Genomic DNA, 20,349 nt, shown 5'->3' on the forward strand with positions numbered 1-20,349 from the left:
GCAGAGTAGGTTGCTAACATATTCACCAAACCTTTCACCAAGAGTAAGTTCCAGTAGTTACGAGCTCTCTTGGGGGTGCGGGATGTGTCATTAGGGGGGGTTAGCTGACTTCTCCTTCCTCTCTTATGGGGGGGACTTTTTCCTCTTTGAGGTTTTGTCCTTCTTCTTTGAGAGTCTTTTGTACATTCATCTCTCTTTTGGGGGGGAGTTTTTTCCCACTGAGTTTTCTCCCTTTCTCCATTTGTGAGAGATTGCATTGCATCATTTTACTTGCATTTGCATATTGTACATGGGTACCTATCATGGCCTCGTAGCCGGGACCCATCTTGCATTGTTGACTTGAGTCTTCATTTCCCTAAGTTGCACTTAAGGGGGGATGTTGGTGTAAATAAATATTCATTTTGGATATTATTACACTTACTTAAGTTAACTTAGGATAATGCATCTCTTCGTAGTTTGGATTTGAGACACTTAAGGAAGTGTGCACATAGGGATAGAGCTTGTAGGAGAAATTCCACCTTTTGTGGTCTTATTTTGCTGTTACACTCCACATTCGGTGGGTCATCCACCTCTTGTGGAATATTATATTATTTCTCCTACCTACCCTTAGTATTTCTTACCTACCCTTGTTTCTCATTGAGCCACATGTCATATTTGTGTGCTCATACATCCATATGGCCTTGCCTATATAAGCAAGCCTCTATTCATTGTATTGGTTAATCCAGTTGATCATTTTGCATATTGATGAGAAAACAGTTTGTTCTTGTCATTCTATTGTCTCTTTTATGCTTTTCATTGTGCCCTTGATCTTGACAAAATCCTACAATTTCCTTTAAGTTCTACTTAATTACTTTCTTCCTGCCATGAGATTATGAGTTATCAAATGCTTATCTACATAACCCCATTAAGTTTCTAAGTTCATTTTAAAATACCAAATCAAATGTTTCTAATTCCCATATCTTCCATCATCCATCTATCACATCATGAATATATATATATATATATATAACTTATCCTACAAATGGAACTAGAATACTTCCTTAAGAATTAACCATTACACATTTCATCAAGTTACTATCTACAAACATATGCAAGATTATAACAGCGAGTACTAATCTTCCTTCCAATTAGGATCTCATGCTATTAGACCCATTTCAAGAACCATTGATACAAAAATAATGCACATAATATAATCATTCAATTACCTAATCCAGCATAGATCTTAATCTTAACATATTAAACACTCTTACACCATGAGCTACATAATGAATACATCATCCTATTCCATTACAAGATCATAGTCTCTATATCATCATATCCTATTCCTTAATTGTACATAGTTAAAGTACATAATCTCCCTTACATTTACGATGCCATCATCATACAATATATTATCTCATCCCGTAGGAATTAGCTTTGTATAATAAAGAATCATAGAGTCCATACAAATTCACAACTACTCATTCATTCCATATTCCAAGGATAACTAACATTAAAGATTAACATCTTTCAAGACAAGGCATACATGATAGTTAACATATTCACTACCATCCACAAGATATACACAAGACAATCCAATCGTATCACTCAATTTTTTTAATTCCTCACTAATCTAGAATTACATACACAATTGAATATCAATTTACATCTTATTTTGGAATCAACCTACTACAAATCTTAAGACACATGTTCACAAGATATTTATTGCATAGTCTACTTTACTATTACATCTTTCTTGAGTTACAAACCACGTGATATCGATTCTAATTACATATATTATACTTCAAGATCCATCCACATGATGAGATAATATAAATCCATTTCCACGCACGCAAACATCCAATGAAGAACATCCCAATGGAAGAAGATATCAAACCACCTGGCCATGTGGAACCAATAGAAACCACCCCACGTGCTAGGAGATGACATGGGATTCCAACTCACACTCAAGACCTAGGCTGACACCTAACAACCAAGGGAATCAACAAGACATCCGCAAGATAACAACCAAGAAAAATGAATCAAAACACATCATAGGGCTAAATGCAAAGCAATAAACTCCCAGAGGCATACTCAACAATCAAGGCATAAGGTTAATGGAAACATGTAGGGAGAGTGTCATGACATGATAGCCTCATGTGGAATTTGCCTCAACCTTGGAGCCAAACAAGGGAGGTCGGTTTACCGCTCCATAGGCCTTCCGAACCATAGATCCCAAAACCATCTCCCTAGGACCTGCCATTGGGGCATACAACTCAAATTCATTATCTTGATTAAGTGAATCCAAACTACCCAAACCATTAATTGATTTATTAATGTTATCACTTGTAATTAAACATAAACTCTTCATGTGGCTCCATGATAGGTCTAGACCCTAAGCATCCTCTCTAGGAAACCTCTTAGAGCCTATTGATCACGACGTCAGTCCTACACATGCAAAAGCCCACTCTACCTAACCATGAACAAATACCTTAGGGTGAAAACATAAACCACAAAGAACACCAAAAAACATCATGAAGTCTCTCCAGATACATAAACATAGCCACAACATCACTGATACAAACTGAAACATAATATGAATCATACGTCCAAATGCAAGAAAGAGCGTTCACCAAAACAACATAACAATGAACCAAAGCATAAAAAAGAGTTCAAAGGATAATCCAAAATAAATTCCAATCCTCAACAATGAGGAAATAACATCCCATTGGAGATCTCATAAACATTCCTCAATAGTGAGGCATTCTTCAGCTCACTGGAGCAACTCAACAAATGAACAATATCATCAATAGTAAGGCACAAATCCTCTTACCAAAGCACAAGAACAGCATGTAATGATCAAGATGACATCATAAAAACCTTTGAGGAACTCAATGCCATCACAAAATGCCTCTAGTAAATGCCCAAAATCAAATAAATCAATCACAGTGACCAAAACTGACAAAACTTGCACCCTCGAGCAGTTCAGCGCATCCAGAATGTAAAATGGCGCATCTAGGAGGCAATTTAGCTCTCTCCATGACATATTTTGGAATTTTGGGGCCATAAATTGGCGTTTTGGTGCCAAACATTAGTGTTTTGGGTTTAGAGAGCAAATATCAATGAAAACAAACATTTTATGTAGCGAAACTTGCCCAGATTGCACATAGGCTTTCTAAATGAACAAATGACTCTCCTAGGAGGTGTGGGAGGAAAAAATAATGCCTTGACAACATAAAAATTGGATTCACAAGTCATACAAATGGATTTTAACATCAAATCCCTGCACCTCCTTCACACAGACTTGCACAGAAAGACACCAAGTTTACACAGAAACTCATGGAGATGCAGTATATCATAATGGGAGATAAAACAACAATACAAGGGAATCTAAAAGCCCAACAATAATACAAGGGAATATAGAAATTCAAAAAGATAATATGCAAAATAAACATCCCCAACAATACACCATTTTCCAAATTTTATACATATATTTATATAAGCATAACTCAGTCTTTTCTAAACCAATATTGCAATTTTAAACACTAAAATCTCCCTCTCATTCAATCTTTTATCAAACACAAAGAAGACAATCTTTTCGAATTAAAATGCAGAGAGAGAAAATCAAAGCTCCAACCTGGAAATAACAACCAAGGTAAAAATTCAACTTGATGAAGAGAAAATAAAATCCCGCGAATCCAACCACGCAATCTTCAAATTCAATCAACATGTCCTCAACAATCCAAGCTTCAACCAAATCCAAACTCCAAATGCAATCGAAATGCTCCCCTAGATGGTAACCCCGACAACATTCCCAGAAAGCTCAATAAATAGGCAATTAATTCAAAACTATATAAAATCATCAACCAATTAAAATATTCCATAAAACTATATATTATACCCACCATACATAATATCTACGCAAATAATATTAAATAGTTTTATTTACCTAACTCCCACAATTCAGCCAATAAGGTAAAAGAGTAGGTAACAAATATATTTTCTCAATTAACCATATAGTAACAAGAGGAAATAATATTATTACAAACAATAATAGATTAATAATAAATCAAACCCATGAATAAATAGATAAAGACCAACATAAATAAAATTCAATTAATTATTAAATCAATATTAACATAAGAAAAATTAATAAACCATAAATAATTAAATTAAATCGAATAAATAATAAAGGCTCAATTAAACAATAAATCATTAAACCAATTAAATTAAATAAGTAAATATTAGAACCCAATAAATAATTAATTAATAAATCAATAAATAATAAATAAATAACCATTAAACAATAAATAAATAATTAGATAATCAATTAAGCAATAGATCAAATAAATCATTAAATTAATCTCAATTAAATTAATATAGACTCTCAACAATAAATAAATATCAAATAATCAATTAAACAATAAATAAACCAAAAAAATAAATAGCCATGCTATATGATAAATTAATCTAAACATTAATAAATTAAATTAATCCAATTACTAATTGAATAATAACCACGCAACCACATCACCTCAAGCAACCCAACAAAGGGTCAAACATCGATGCAAGACTCTAACCACCAACTTGCGCCACAACACAAAACCGACAAAGTGAACAACTTAAGCCTAGAGTATGAGAGGGAAACACATGCCATCTCCAACAACTTGCCATTGGGATAAAGACACACTCAGACCTGTGAGACCAAGTGGAGTCGATGTCTGGTACCTGCAATCTTGCATCCACCACCAATGCAATACAACATATATACAACACATATACATCAGAAATGAGCAGGCAAATGATAGTGAATTGTAACATCATATCGTGCTCGCAATGAGTAGTATGACATCATCTCTAATCACGAAGACACTAGAAGACAATCACAATCATCGTAGCATCAACTCAGTCATCATGATTATAGATTAGGGTTAGCATAATCATATTATCATCAAAATCCCATAAGCAATATGATCCATCATGAATAATGAACACATATAAATCATCAAATATAGGTTTATCAACAATATAGTCCAAGATGTATCAATCATCCTCATAATTCATCAAATAGCATACATCAATATAAAGTATCTAGCATCATCAATATCATCTGAGATAGAAATCAAGGCATCACATAAGAGTCTATATATGTCTATTGATACATAAATCAAAATGCAAGTCTAGGAGAGACTAATGTCAAAAAGTCTATCAGAGCACAAATCTAAAAGTGTTTTTCACATCCTCTCACAAAAGATGAGTCAGGGAGGGGTATTACATATATAATGATTTATTAACCAATCAAACAATTAGAAAAAGCCATCATTATTTTTCATACTTTTTAAGATTTGAATAAAGAGTCAAAGGTGGATTAATTACCAACATATATGTTATTTTAAGATTCTTTTATTCTAAATACAACATCATTTTACTTCTATAGTGGCTATTTAAAGATGCCAAGGTATATTCCTCTTCAATTACTAACCCAAAAATTATCTTTTGCTAAGCATTTTGCTTCCACAAAAAATATCCACATCAAGCAAAGTTGTTGAATATTATTTAGGAATTTTTTATCTTCATGCATTGGCACCACCTTTGGAGATATTTCTCCATCATTTACCTTAGTTGGAGAATCCATATATAGAGAGACAAAATAGAAAATAGTTTTTGAAGGTGAAGGTTATTTAGAATATGTATTTTATTTTTTTATTTTTTTTCTTATTAGAGATTTGATTAGTATTTTGATCATCCATACATTTTAGTTTTTTTAAAGTTTCTTTTGAAATATTAACGTATTTAATAAAATATATTTATAATTGATATGTTCACAATCAATCTTTTGAGAAAAGTTAAATTCATTTATTTTCAAATAATAAATTAGGAAGTCCTCAAAGGAGATCCATTTTCACATGTGTGAACAAACCAAAATTTGTTTTATTTAGGACCTGACCTAATTTTTGGATGTTCCAATGGTTTATTTGATTGCTTGCAATGCTTTTTAATTCTATAAATACAAAGGGAGGAAGGGAATTATTACCCAAAATAACACCTAATAATATATGTCTTCTATTGGATTAAAGTTAAGCAACCAATGGTTCATGCATAGGACATAAGTGCCTAAACTATAGATAATTGTAGCATCATAAATTGTACACATATAATTAGGCTGTCCAATTTTATGCTCTCATAGCACTCATTTTAGAATTTCTCATTCTTTTATGCATTATAAGACCTTTATTAATTTAAATTAATATTATAAGTCCTATTTCACTTTAATACATTAACACTTTATTATTTAGGCCCTTATTCTAAGGTGGGCCCTTAATCCTTTATTATTTCAATTCATTATGAGTTTAACCCCATTTTAAATCTCAAGACATGTTTACCCCATCTAAACATTATAATCTTCATATAAAATACATTTTGGTCATTAGGATCATATTATCTTACATCCCTAAAAATTCAGGCCTATTTTGTTAGGACAATGTGTGGTCACACATTGTCTAATGCTTTTTGGTTAAAATTTTAGGAAAATAATATGTCATTCTTACCCTATCTAAAACTATCCATGATGCAAAAATATGATAATTCTAAGTCAGACTAAAGGTGACTTTACTTTGAGATCCCTATAGAAGGCATTTCCTCTAATTCATTTCATCGTCTCTCATTCTTATCTCATCATTATGCTATCATTCCAATTCAAGAGAAATTGTTCTTCTACAAGAGCAAATCTAAGTGTAAGAAGCATCGAGCTACATCAAGACATCTTCAATCATGTTTTAGTTATTATTTCATAATGAATTTTATGTTATTTATCATGTTATTGCATCAACATATTGAGAAATTATCCTAAGAGCATTGTATCACCCATTGAAGGTATAATCAATTTAGTCAATCATTTCAATCAAGCAATTCCAATTCAATTTCAGTTCAAGGGTTGATTCTAAACCTGAGGCTTTACTTAGGCAAATCCCTATCCACAACATGTTTTCTCTTATTTCTATGTGCAGGTGACAGGTTCAAAAGCTATAAATCTAGAATTAGGCAAAATAAATACAGATAATCAGATCCAGCTTTTGTAGGCACAAAAAGTGAAGGACAGATTTGATCGAAGCTCCATTGTCCAACACTTTTTTGATGAAATTTTAGGTAAGTAGTTAGAATAGCATCCTAATATAGAAAACATATTTTTTTGTCTTCATTTGACACTCTAGGTTAATGGAGCTTTTGTAGGATAGATGCCTCTAAAATTTATTGTCCCAAGCACCAGTGCCCAAGCTTCAATCACTTATCCTTCTCTGCATCTCCTTTATTGATCTATACTTTATGTCTATAAATCTAATTTGAAGATGCTTATAAATATTGATTATTGTCAATTTCACATCATTAACCTTAGATCTTACATTTAGTTTACATCTTTACATAGTCCATTTCAGATTAATCAAAAGGAATAGAATTCAATCTATATTTATCTATCTTCCTGATAGAATTGAGGTTGAATCTATTAGGTTTATTCTCCTTTTAATATAATTTGTGAAATGGGTCTTGTTCCTAGTTTGTATGCATAAACTTGTGAACCCTATTTACATCCATTGCAACAATTATGAAATATTATATCTTTATCATGATTTTTAATAAAAGTTATTAAAGTCCTCTCCAAGAAAGAAATTTAAATGTCACCCCAAATCTTTCATTTTTCATTTTTTTGTTGACCCAATTTTCTAATATTTTTAAGAGGGCTCGGCTCACATAAATCTACCAAATAATATTATCACATGGTTCCTAAAAATTATGTTTTTAAATTCCGTCAATTAATATCAATGGAAGGAATGAGATCTCATTGTTTTACCATCTTGATCTTGTTATTGTCATGTCCCTAAAAACCTATACAAGTAACAAGGGGTTTCATAATAGATGAAGGCATTGAACTAATGTCTCTATAGTAGGATCATGTAGCCATGGGCATAAAGCATGAAATGGTCACTAAAAATATATAAAATAGAGCAAACAACACTCAAAATTATAAGTTGTCATGGAGTAGTCATAACAAACAGGAGAAATTAAGGATAAGCCTATTTAAAAATAGAGAGCCAAGAATCCAAGAAAATGATAAAGGAAATCTAGAAGCTAATAGAGATTACAAAAAAAATTAAAAATAAATGGATTTACCATAAAAAATTAGTGGAAATAGGAGGGTATAGTAGGGCTAAATAGTCGCCTAGCAAATATTAAACCCTAAACACCAATATGAGCTCATACACCTACTTGATCTTTGTTCTTTTTGCAACCTGCTATCTATAACCTACATTGGCATTAATGTAAATGATTATTTATGAATATTTTATTATTATTTAAAATAAATACAAGTCAAATTCAATAAAATTAAAAATCCTAGACATTATTACCTTAAATATTTTACATCATATATTATCGTAGAGGAAAAAATTATATCACTTGTACTTTTCCCAACTTATTTTTATCTCGATTTAACCCTTTTTTTATTAATATTTAAGGATCTATTAAAGATATCTAACCCCCCACAAAAAAAAAATACTAACAAAATTAGCATTTACTAATATAAGGGTACACTAGTAAACATCCAAACACAAACATTGGACTAAAACTAAAGCTCCAAATGTCAAGTATAAACACACCATATAGGGTTCTATCAAATGATGCTAGAAAAATAGACCACTACCAAAAACTAGTTAAAACACAATAACTCACTTTGACCCTATGTGCTTAATATTATAGCCTAATGTTCAGATAGTATATTTTTCTGCAAGGTTTGGTATTCATTCTAAACCTAATCTAAATTTGATTGCAATTATCCACTAAATATAGATCTCATCTTCAATTTTCCTAGTTTCAATCCTAGGTCACCTCATAGGTGTGGCTCTAAACCTAGTTTAAAATCACAACTATAGCCTTGACCCTCAATCCAAAATTAAATCAATCATTTCTTTGAGAGAACAACCTAACTAACCTCAAACTAGTCATTATCCCAAACTCAAGTGCATAATATTCAAATTTAAAAGATAGGATGTTGTATAAAAGGATAAATCCCTAATTCATTTAATAGACATCACTTATCTATCTCAAACTATGAGTATCCATAGCTCATTTTAGTTTTAATAAAGAGCATTACATTGGCATTTGCAACTATAAGGAGATATGCATTATCATTTATATTCCACTTGGCATGTCTTTGAACTTATCAAAAATTATTGAATCAATCCAAAGGTGCTAATTATTGTTAAGACACTTGGAATTCAACTCTTTGCAATAGACCTTATTCATTCCTTGAAGCACTACCCAATCTAGGTACATAAAGGATAATAGATTCCAAAGATTCATATTTAAAAGTTATATAGAAGGTTCAAGTCTGTGAAAAATAATCCAAATCTACATTTTTTTGTATTTGGGTTACACGTGTAGTTTTAAATACAATAGAATATGAGTGTTAGTTTTCCAATGTCATATATTTGACAGTACAAGTATGAGTTGGATCATACAATTATATGTTTCAACAAATCATTCATCAACACACATACAGCTAAAAATGTCCATTGTCTATCTTCCTTTACTGATTTTATCATTTTTGTGTGAAAAATAATCCAAATCTACATTTTTTTGTATTAGGGTTATACGTGTAGTTTTAAATACAATAGAATATGAGTGTTAGCTTTCCAATGTCATATATTTGACAATACAAGTATGAGTTGGATCGTACAATTATATGTTTCAACAAATCATTCATCAACACACATACAGCTAAAAATGTCCATTGTCTATCTTCCTTTACTGATTTTATCATTTTTGTATATTTATATTTTAGTTATTTCTTGACTCAACTCTTTTATCTATATTCATTATGAGTATTCTTATTTATTGTATTGATTAGCCTAGATATACTCACTTGGGAATTATATGTTTGTCTCTCCATTTTGGTCAACCCAACAATTACACTATGTAGGTGTTGGTCTTAAGGTTTATCCGTATACCTTCTATTTTAAATTCCATATTTATGATCACTTCCATATATTAGTCTAGATCAAGTTTACATTAGTTAAGGTTTAGATCCATTGTCATGTGCTTTCATTGTTAGATCTTCATCTTGGATTTATTGTACTTTTTCTTACCCAAGCTCACTTCTTATACCAACATGTTTTATTATGACAATGCCTTTTGTAGCCTACAATAGTGATTTGGCTCTTAATTTATCCCTTCATCCATTTGATACATCTAGGGATATTAAGTTGTGTGGTAATCCTCCATACTCTTTGCCTAGTCTCGATGATAGTTGTGTTTCCTTATGTGATGATGATGTTGGAATTCATGATTTTCATTATACATTTAGGGCTATATATCTCACTTCCATTATATATGATTCATGTTATACTAATTTTAAAATTAAATATGATAATGCTTGTTACTTTTCTCTTCATATTTTATTTCACGAGGCTCACACAAAATTCTATTGATACAAATGTTGAAAATGCTTGTGTCATGATATTTTGGATCCTACGCTATACAGTTCTCATATTGTTAGTGATCCATTACTTGATGTATTTAATTATGATAGAGGTTGATTTTATAAAGGTGAATGCTTACATTTTATTTATACTTGTTCTTCATATATCATACACATGTTGTTGATGGTATGTTTCTAATGCACACATTTAGAGAGCATTTAGTTTATGAAGATTTTTATTGATTTATTTTGTATAATAATTCTTACAATTCATTCATGGGTATTAAATTTATAATATGTCCTTCATTCAAGTGTCTATATTTATCATGTGTTTCCATTTTCCTATCCTACTAATCTACTTGACAAAGAATGGGTGCATGAGGTTACATTATAACTTAATTCAAAGGTTGAGTATGAGGAAATTTAGATTCATAATTGAAGCATGGATGGTCTTCTCATAGAATGACGTTGTTTGAGCATCATTCATTGATATTTTTTCTCTCTTGTGCCTTTTATTTTATTTTATTTTATTTGATGGAGTGATCCCATAATATTGGATTATACTTTTTTGCCAAACTTGACACTAAAATCAACATTTTGCACTAGATATTCACTTTCTAACACTTAGAGCAGCTAAACCATTAAGAATTTGAAGGGAAGTAAACTACTGATTTCTGAGAATTTTCATGTATATTCTAAATTATTTGAAATAAATAAAATTAAAAATGAATTGTCCATATTTTAGTGTAACTTTTAATAACTTAATATTTACAGTTGTCAACATTTTTTCAGAAGTAGCATTTACTATGCAATGCATAACATAGGTAAACAATCGATTTCTAAGGGGACATTGGTTGAAAATATCATCATCATCATTAATATAATCCATGTTATTAGATTTTTGAGCCTCTTACCTACGCATTTGGGCTCTAGTTTCAACCATACAAGGAAAATTTTGATCAAGGGAATGATATGAAAGGAGGATAATGACAAGAATGATATGGTGACTAGGATGAAGAAAAGTCAAAAGGTTGTTGTTGAGGTTCTAATATTATACCCCAACGATGATAAAATTAAATTAAGATTATGATGTATAGCCACAAATTGATTAATTAAGAGGGATATGACTTGCAAATAGATGATTGATTCCAATACACTTGAAGAAACTAAAATGGTCTCCTACTCAATGATGATTGATCTAATCAAAAGGCCACCTACCGATGTCAATGTTGATGCAAGATTAAGGACAAAGACAACTTTTGATTTTGAAGGATTGACTTTATGAGATTTGGATATGACTAAGAAGGTGAAAAAGGAGGCTTATGAATGACTAAAAAATAGATCAGGGACTATATTGGACTGATGATGAATGGTTAGAAACTCTATGAAACCAGGGATGAATTGATTGAATGACTCAAAATCATTTGAATTTGAACAAGGACAAAAACATAGCATCAAAGGTCATAAATGCAACAAGATGTTGTAAAAACACTATAGAAGACTCTAAAAAATGTAGTTCCCTAAATAGAAATACAACAACAGGTGACAGAAACATAGGAAGATAGCAGAAGTGTAGAACAACAAAAAAATTAGTCAACCTAAATCAAAGCACCAAAAAACTATTCCACTACCTCAAAGAAGTAGGTCAATGCAACTAACTGGTGAATCTAGGACCTCTAAAGTCTAAAAAACCAAGAATCCTAATCGAAAAGATGACCAAGATGCAAATAAGGTTACCAAGGTGCCAGCTTGGTATGACAAATTTGTGTTGATTTGATGTGTCTAAAATCAATGTTAGTAGGACTAGAGTAGACCTGGATGAATTTAGATCTAAGGTTGAAACTAACAAGTTACAAGACTGACTTAAAGGATGAATTGATATTTATTTCTAGTAAAAAAAGCAACAAAACACTTACAGAAACACAAGTATATAAACTTTAGATATGTAGGGATCAACCCATGAAAATGTATGCCAATTCTATCAAAAATGCATGAATAGTCTGACAGATATGCAAGAAGGTGTAACAAATACATAGCACAATGTGATAGATATGTAGAAGAACCTAATAGATACACAATAAGATGTCTCATAAATGCAAGATCTCTCTAAAACGTGGGTCTAGTATCCGATTGCCTAAGTTTGTCTAAAATGTTAAGAATGTGACTAGATTTAAATGTTTTATGTTTATTGTGACAAGAAAACACATCAATCAAGAGAATACACTTGTCTTTGGTTATTTTAGACTCTCTAAACTCTAAAATAGGTGATATTAAAAGGGGACCATAGAATGGGGCCTAAGGTAAATCAAATAAATGAGCCTTATAAAATATAAAGACAGTCATAAGCATATACAACCTAAAGTCTAAAGGATGAAACTTGACCAGGCCCCGACTCAACACATCCAAGAAGCAAATATATAGGCATCTAGGCCTATAAAATATTTCCCTTCTCTCTTTTAAGGAGGAATAAGTACACAAAGGAATACCAAAGCCCCAAGATTACTATATCACTTACAAGAGTGCATGTGGGTTAACTTTATGGTATGATCTACATCCATTGTATCAATCAAATGATGTCAATAGGCTGACATTTAAACACAAAAAAATGTTTGTAGTATGGGCTCCAAGACCACTAGTTCCTGGGAAAATAGCATGTTGAGGCTTAGTATATGTTGATCAAACTTTACGCGATCAGACCTAAGCCCTCACCCAATGTCTCTTGCATCACTAGGGAACATAAAGGAAATGACCATCATGGTGCAACTAGTTTGGACTCGAGCTTTCACTTTCATCCCTTTATATAGCCCACTAGAGATTACGTGCTTGAGGTCGAATCTTGAGGTGATGAAATCCCTAGGAAGGCCTCCTACTAAAAGAGAAAAATGGGTGTCATTACATATTTCTCTTGCACCTAAGATCTAGATAGGCGAGGGGAGAGAATATGTGTGTAATAGCTTGATTCTACCCACAAAAATATGCAACCACACCAAACATGACAAACAATTGTTAATTAACCTTAAGAAAGGAAATGTGAGCTACTCTAAAAAACACAAACATAAAAGAAAAAGTCCAAATCTGCAACCACAAATGTGTTAGTAGTCCAATTTTCCAATCTTAAATGGATGAATGAGAGGTTGCACTGCTTGTTAGTAGTAAGGCTAGCTAAAAACCAAACCAAATCTAGAAATGAAGAATTGAAACAAAAACGCAAAAATTGTAAACAAAAATGTAGCTATAATAGATAGAAACATGGTAGTATCTGACAAATACGTGGTAAAACCTTGCCAAAAATGCAACACTATTCAATAGATACGTAGAAAGACATGACAAATCTACAAAAAACCTTGACAAAAAATGTTGAAATACCCAAAACCTAAATCCTACAAAAATGCACCAAAAACTTGCTAAAAATGCAGTGAAACCTTGCCAAAAATATAGGAAAGTTGGACAAAAATGTAGGAATAAAGGATTATGTAGAAAACTAAAAACTGAAACCCTAAGATGCAAAACAAAAACACAAATTTGGCTAACAGAATCTTTGGAAGATGATACAAAAATCGTCGAGACCTTGCAAAAAAGTGGAAATGCAAAATTGTCGCAAATCCAACTTGCAACTTTCAAAAATGCTTAACAAAATCAAAGAAAATGATTAGTATGAAGGGACTAGAGCCTCACCAGGCATTGCCAAAATACAAATAAGTCACAATTCAACATACACAGAAGCAGCTCCACAAAAGGAGATGAAAGGAGTAATCTCATGATGTGTGTCATGGAGAACTACTAAATTGTCCACATGCCTGAATCAAAGGAATGCTAAACAAACTTAAGAAATCTAAATAACTATGAAGATACCTATAGAAAAACCTTATAAGGAATCGAAGGTGAGATGATAAGTGGGTTGTAGTGTTGGAGACTTGTTGAGAGAATTCTAGCAATGTGTGTTGTCATTGATGTCAACATTGGTGTCACATGGCTTGTATTGTATGTATATGATGAGGTCACTATGGTTGATATTTGTATGTGTGTATGATGATTTGATCATTTACTGGGAGTTTGAAGAAAAAGTTCACGTCGTGACGGTGAGTTCTCTAGTGACTTTGGGTTAGTGTTTTGCTCTGTACCACATTACACCTTTGGGTTGTGCGGTTCAGAATTTAAGCTTGGTGATGTCTTATGTGTTCACTATCAATATATTAGTTGATTATATTGTCTACAAAAAAAAGTTATAAGTGATTGATCTTTTTCTTCTAGTTTGATAGAGACAATTATAGGACAGTCAGAAGAATGCTCCACATTCTCCCATATTAACAGATATGATCATATAGGTTTGAGGATATGATAAGGATGGCGTTGTGGATCAATGACATGAATTCCAGGTCTATTGGTGTCTTTGGTGGATGATTCTTTGCATACCATTGTTACACAATCTATTAGATCTACATAGTGATTACCAATTCAGTAAGATATTTCCTTTATATCAACAGTCGGTGGCTTGTCAGTTCAAGATATGATTGGACAATGGTTGTCTATGGGTCAGATGTCTTTTTTGGTGGTTCACATTATATTTTGGATGTCAGGCTGTGTTGGGATCATTCTTTGATAAGCAAGTTTGTTGTTTGAAGCTGACTATGTGTATTTTGTTTGTGGTGGTTCTTGACCTATTCTAGTTGTGTTGGAGAATTCTTGGAGGTGTGTTATCAATTATTAAAGTTGACCATGATATTGGGTTGATCCACAACCCATTTTACTGATAAAGTATCATGTTTGGAGTTGATTTGTGTCTTGTCACATGTTTTTGCTCATCAGGTCCTATTGAGCCAACCTACTTGATATTTTGGGATATATATATATATATATATATAAGAAGAATAAACCATTTGCGATAGATGTCTGTATACATATCTTGATGGAGATGTGAAAGTCAATGTGAAGTTCCATATTGTGTGTAGTAAGATGGATAGATATTTGAGTTGTATAAAGTGTATATCAAAGGTGTATAATTTGTGTAAATTTAGTGTGATAGAATAGTTTTGGACTACAAAGAGGATTGTACTATCATCATATCAAGGATGCTACTATAGTTTTTCACCATATATTTTCATTGTATCTTGCTCTAAAGAAGTGATCTTTAGTTTGTAAGTCATTATATCTTTTCCATAGGGTAGTGCACCTTAGTCTGCAAGTCTAGATGGTAGTGAGTTTCCTTGGCAGCAAGCCTAAAATTGACAATGTAATACTTGATTTATATATTGTGAGCTGATCCTCGCCATTTTTTTTCCCTCATTGGGTTTTCCATGTAAAAATCTTGGTATCCTTGTGTGATGAATGCTCTACTCTATTCTTTATTTCTACAAATCTAAATTTAATGTTTTAAAAATTAATTAATGGATGAATTTTAGCTTATGTTGATTCACCCCCTCTCAGCATTTGGTCTATGTTCAACATGTAGCTACCATCAAAGAGGAAGTAAATATCCTGAAGCATGTTCCCAATTTTGGCAATGTGTGAATCAACAAATAACCTTGCAATATTTGGCAAAAAATCATCCCATAATGTTGAAATTGGAAGTGAAGTATCATCACATTTAACTAAATTGATCTTTGAATAAGCAAGAGGTGGAGTAGGAGGAGGCTCAACACAAGTCTCAAGAACCAAGGTGGATGATGGAAGTACACATAGGCTCAAGTGACCAAACCTCTCCTCAAATATCTAATCCACTTTAGATGCATGAGAGTGAGGATCATTCAATGGAGCTACAAGCTCTTCAAGAGAAAAATGAGAGAACTCGTACAATCAAGATGCATGATCAACATTCCTAGCTACAATAATACCTCCACCATGTAGGTCTCTAATAAGCACCAAATCATGTGTAAACTTTATTGTCTTGCATTTCCCACTATGAGTAATATGATAGATGGAAATGAGATTGGAAGATAATGAAGGGACACAAAGTACATAATTAAATGTGTCATCATCAATATTTATAGAACCCCTCTTGGTAACACTTATATAAGTGTTATTACCCATCAAAATGTGTGGTAGAGTACACTGATCAAATGAAGAGAACATAACCAAAGTTAAAGCCATATGACAAGAGGCTCTTGAATCAAGAAGTCATCGACTTGACTAAAGATGTGTGGATGCAAAGAGAGTGTGACCTCTCATCTTTTCTTCTCCACATGCCATAAAAGTTAAACTGTGCAACTACTAAGTGGAAGAAGAGGATGGACTAGATGAAGGTAGTTGAATAAGATTCTTCTCTATAAGGTGCTTCAATTTATGAATCTTATTTTCATACCACCTTTGCTCATCGTGTCATGTCTTAGTGCAATATGCACACTTCAATTTATCCTTTTTAGATGAATCCCTCTTAGAAGAGGAAAAATAATTCAAAGTATTTTGAGAATATTGGCTTTCTCATGTGATTTGGAATCCTTGTGTTTTTGTTTCTTTCCTTTTCAATCTGAAGCCTTTTGATCTTGGGTTCATGAGAGGCTATGATTTGGAAGATTGTAATCAACCCATCTATACCAATTTTGCTTTCTCCCTAGAGAAATATGAAACAAAATCATCAATTGAAGGCATGGTGAGCCTAGTACCAAGTGCATCTCTTGTTATATTTGTGTGAGTGTTGTCATTGATTTCAAACCCTGTGATTCAATTAGGACTAGATGTAGCATATTGAACAACAGTGGAAGATAGGTATGTATGTGATGATGAGCAATAGTGGAAGACATGTATGTATGTGACATTGAGCAATAAAGTATGTATGGATTACTAGAGTTGTTTTCAAAAGATCCTTTGCTCCAAAATCTAGTGTTTTGTTAGTCATGGTTGATTTTTCTCTTTGTATCCAGTGTTGGTATCAGTTGTGACAGTTGCATTGCTATCCAAATGTTTGTATTGCAACATAATCTATGAATCCTATGCTTTGAAATCTATTGCATTCGTATCTTGAAGATGGAAGTTTTTATGCTTGGAATTTGTGTTTATGGGTCCGATAGACCTTTGTTGTGCTCTAGTAATTAAAACATGTGTTTCGATAATTAAGAATGAAGCAATGGCTGACTTGGTTACCCTATTTTGGTTGAGGCATGTTTGATTAGCGTGTTGATCCGAGTGAGGTATTTTTATGTAAACCTTTAGATGATATATTATCTTGGTATATGTGCTTACCAGTATGTATATATCTATGTATGTCGATGTGTGTATGTGTGAGTGGTAAAAGAGAAGGAAGCAAATGTATATGAGTAGTAAATTGTGATATGTGTAAGAGAGAAGTGTGGAAAGTGCTAGTGCAGTGACCGTGTTGCAATAAACCCTCACTGGATCTACTACAAGCAGTTGGATTGACAGATTGATGACAATGTTGTAGTAATCCCTTACCAGATCAACTGTAAGCAGTTAGATTGACAGGTTGGAGAAAGTGTTGTAGTGATCCCTCACTAGATCTGTTGTGAGTTGTTGTTTTGATATATGAGCTTATCTTGGAACTGACCTCATGCATTTGGATATGTAATTTTCCTCAATTCACTTATTTCTATTGCACTGAGCATTCTGACAGTAAGTCGTATTATAATCAAGTAGCAAGCCAACCGACAGTGAGCCACGTCCCTTTGTAAACACCATATAACTCATTATATTATCTTGAGAGTTAACGGTCTCTATGGTTTTTCCCATTTGGGTTTCCCACGTATAAAAATCTACTGTATTTCTTGTGATCATGTTTTCCTTTTATTTTGAATTTGCTAAGTCATGTTGATGAGATTAACTACGAAGGTTAAAATCAGTGGAAAGTTTTTTATTGTTGTGGGAAAACTGATTCACCCCCACCCACCCCCACCCCCCCCTCTCAGTATTTTGGACCATTCAACCATTCAACATCTCTAGTGGCATACAAGATAGATACAAAAACTAAATAATCAAAACCAAGCTTGGCAAGGATGGAGAGAATCAATTGAGAGTCCTCTTTTTGAATACCATGTGCTACTACAATTGCAATCTAAGAGAATTGATTTCAGTGAAGAAGTCCTAGATGCCATCAAAATATATAAGTGTCAAGCCAATAATCTCATTGTCCAACTAAAATCGTCTCAAAGTATCATGCTTCCCAAACAAGGATTCCAATTGAATCTGTATTTGATTATGTTTGGTATAAGATTCGATACGAAAGAGAATGTATGAAGACATTAAAATGCATAATATCTTAAAAGCCTCATCACACCTATTAAACCACTTTCTCTTCCTAGCAACATTTGTAGGGTCAAGTTCTATACTCATGGTTACTATGTATAACCCTTGTTGCTTTAGATGAATCTCCATTTGTTTTTCCAACCATAGTAGTTAAATGGAGTGAAGGGAGAAATGTGGTTTGGATTCATGATATATTAATGAAAAAAAGTACAAAAAAAATTGATATAGCAATATAGACCCTCTCAATACAAAATAATTCCACTTTGATCTAAAAACTTGCCTGATTTACATGTTTTCCAAGGAAGGAACTTTAAAAATAGATATCTAATAGAAATAAAAGATACTTGGTAAATATTTTAGAAAAGTAAGCTTGGGATATGTGTAGCTAATGGAACCATCTTTCTGATGCCATAAGAATCACAAAAAATGGAGTTTGGATGTGAATGTTATGGGCCTCAAAGTGCAAACAACTAGATTTGATTTTAAAATTTTGTAGAATACACCAAGAGAAAAATATACAAAAATCACCTCCACCACTAGATTAGTCTCAAAACCAACTTTCCAACAATATATTGATCCTGAATGCCAGAGATCAAACACCCATTATACCCAATCTATTTAAACTTCTCTATTTTATCTAAAAATTAAAACAAGGAGCTAAAAATAAGGGCCCATGGGAATATGGGGGGTAGGTATTAGTTGTTGGATGCTTGGATGGTTGGTGGGTGATATTGGTACCTTATGTGGTGGTGGATGTAGGCAATGGCACATAATAGGTGGTAGGATAGTGTCAAAGGAGCTTTTGGTGTTGATAGTGGAAAAATGAATTTTGATCCAATATTTTGTTGATCGAATTAAAAATGGTGACCGTGTAGAATATTCCTCAAAATATTTCAGGTACTTGCTAACCTCACTTTGTGCATGCACAAATGGTCAACGACAAAATCTAGTGGGTATATTCATTGGAATATTCTACCAATTTATTTCTCTAAAGGGTTTCTCTACATAAATATGGTGTCACTTATGGTATTATTGATTTTATGATTTTGTTGAATGCACAATCATATATCATTTATTGGTTAATATTATTTTTTTAGATTCACAATAACATTCTAAATTTGATATTGAAATTTAGTTTTATCTTGTCTCAACAAGATCCTTTTTAGGTAGATGCTCATTGTTATCATAATACATAGGATCAACATGGAGTGTCTTGGATGGTAGTGAGAAAGATATGTTGATTTTGGTCTAATAATCTTGTCATTAATGTCAAAAGGATTTATACTAAAGGAAGGGATTGGTATTGAGATGGGTCAACATGACAGAGAGAAACAAAGAAGTATTTGAGATTCCATGAGGTTGATAGACATAGAGTAGATGTGCATCTTCAGGCAGAAGAGACAGAGCACGCACAAAAGGCAAACAGATCATAAGTAGAAGGAACAAACCTATGCATGTAATGGTTTTGACCATTTATCCCACATTGGTTGTGTGGTGGTAGTATCAAGTTCTTAAATAGACTGGTGAGTATGATTTAAGTGAGTAGTATCTCACATGGTTTTGCCCCTTGACTTAGAGAATGCTCAGTGCCAGGTCATTAGTGAGACATAGTGTTTTCGGTGAGAGTTAATTTCAGTCTTACCTTGATATGGCAATGTCTCTTCAATGTGAAGAGTTGAAAGAAGCTCGTCAAGGAGACACTGTGC

The sequence above is a fragment of the Cryptomeria japonica genome, chromosome 9, assembly GCF_030272615.1.
Source record: "Cryptomeria japonica chromosome 9, Sugi_1.0, whole genome shotgun sequence".
NCBI lineage: Eukaryota > Viridiplantae > Streptophyta > Pinopsida > Cupressales > Cupressaceae > Cryptomeria > Cryptomeria japonica.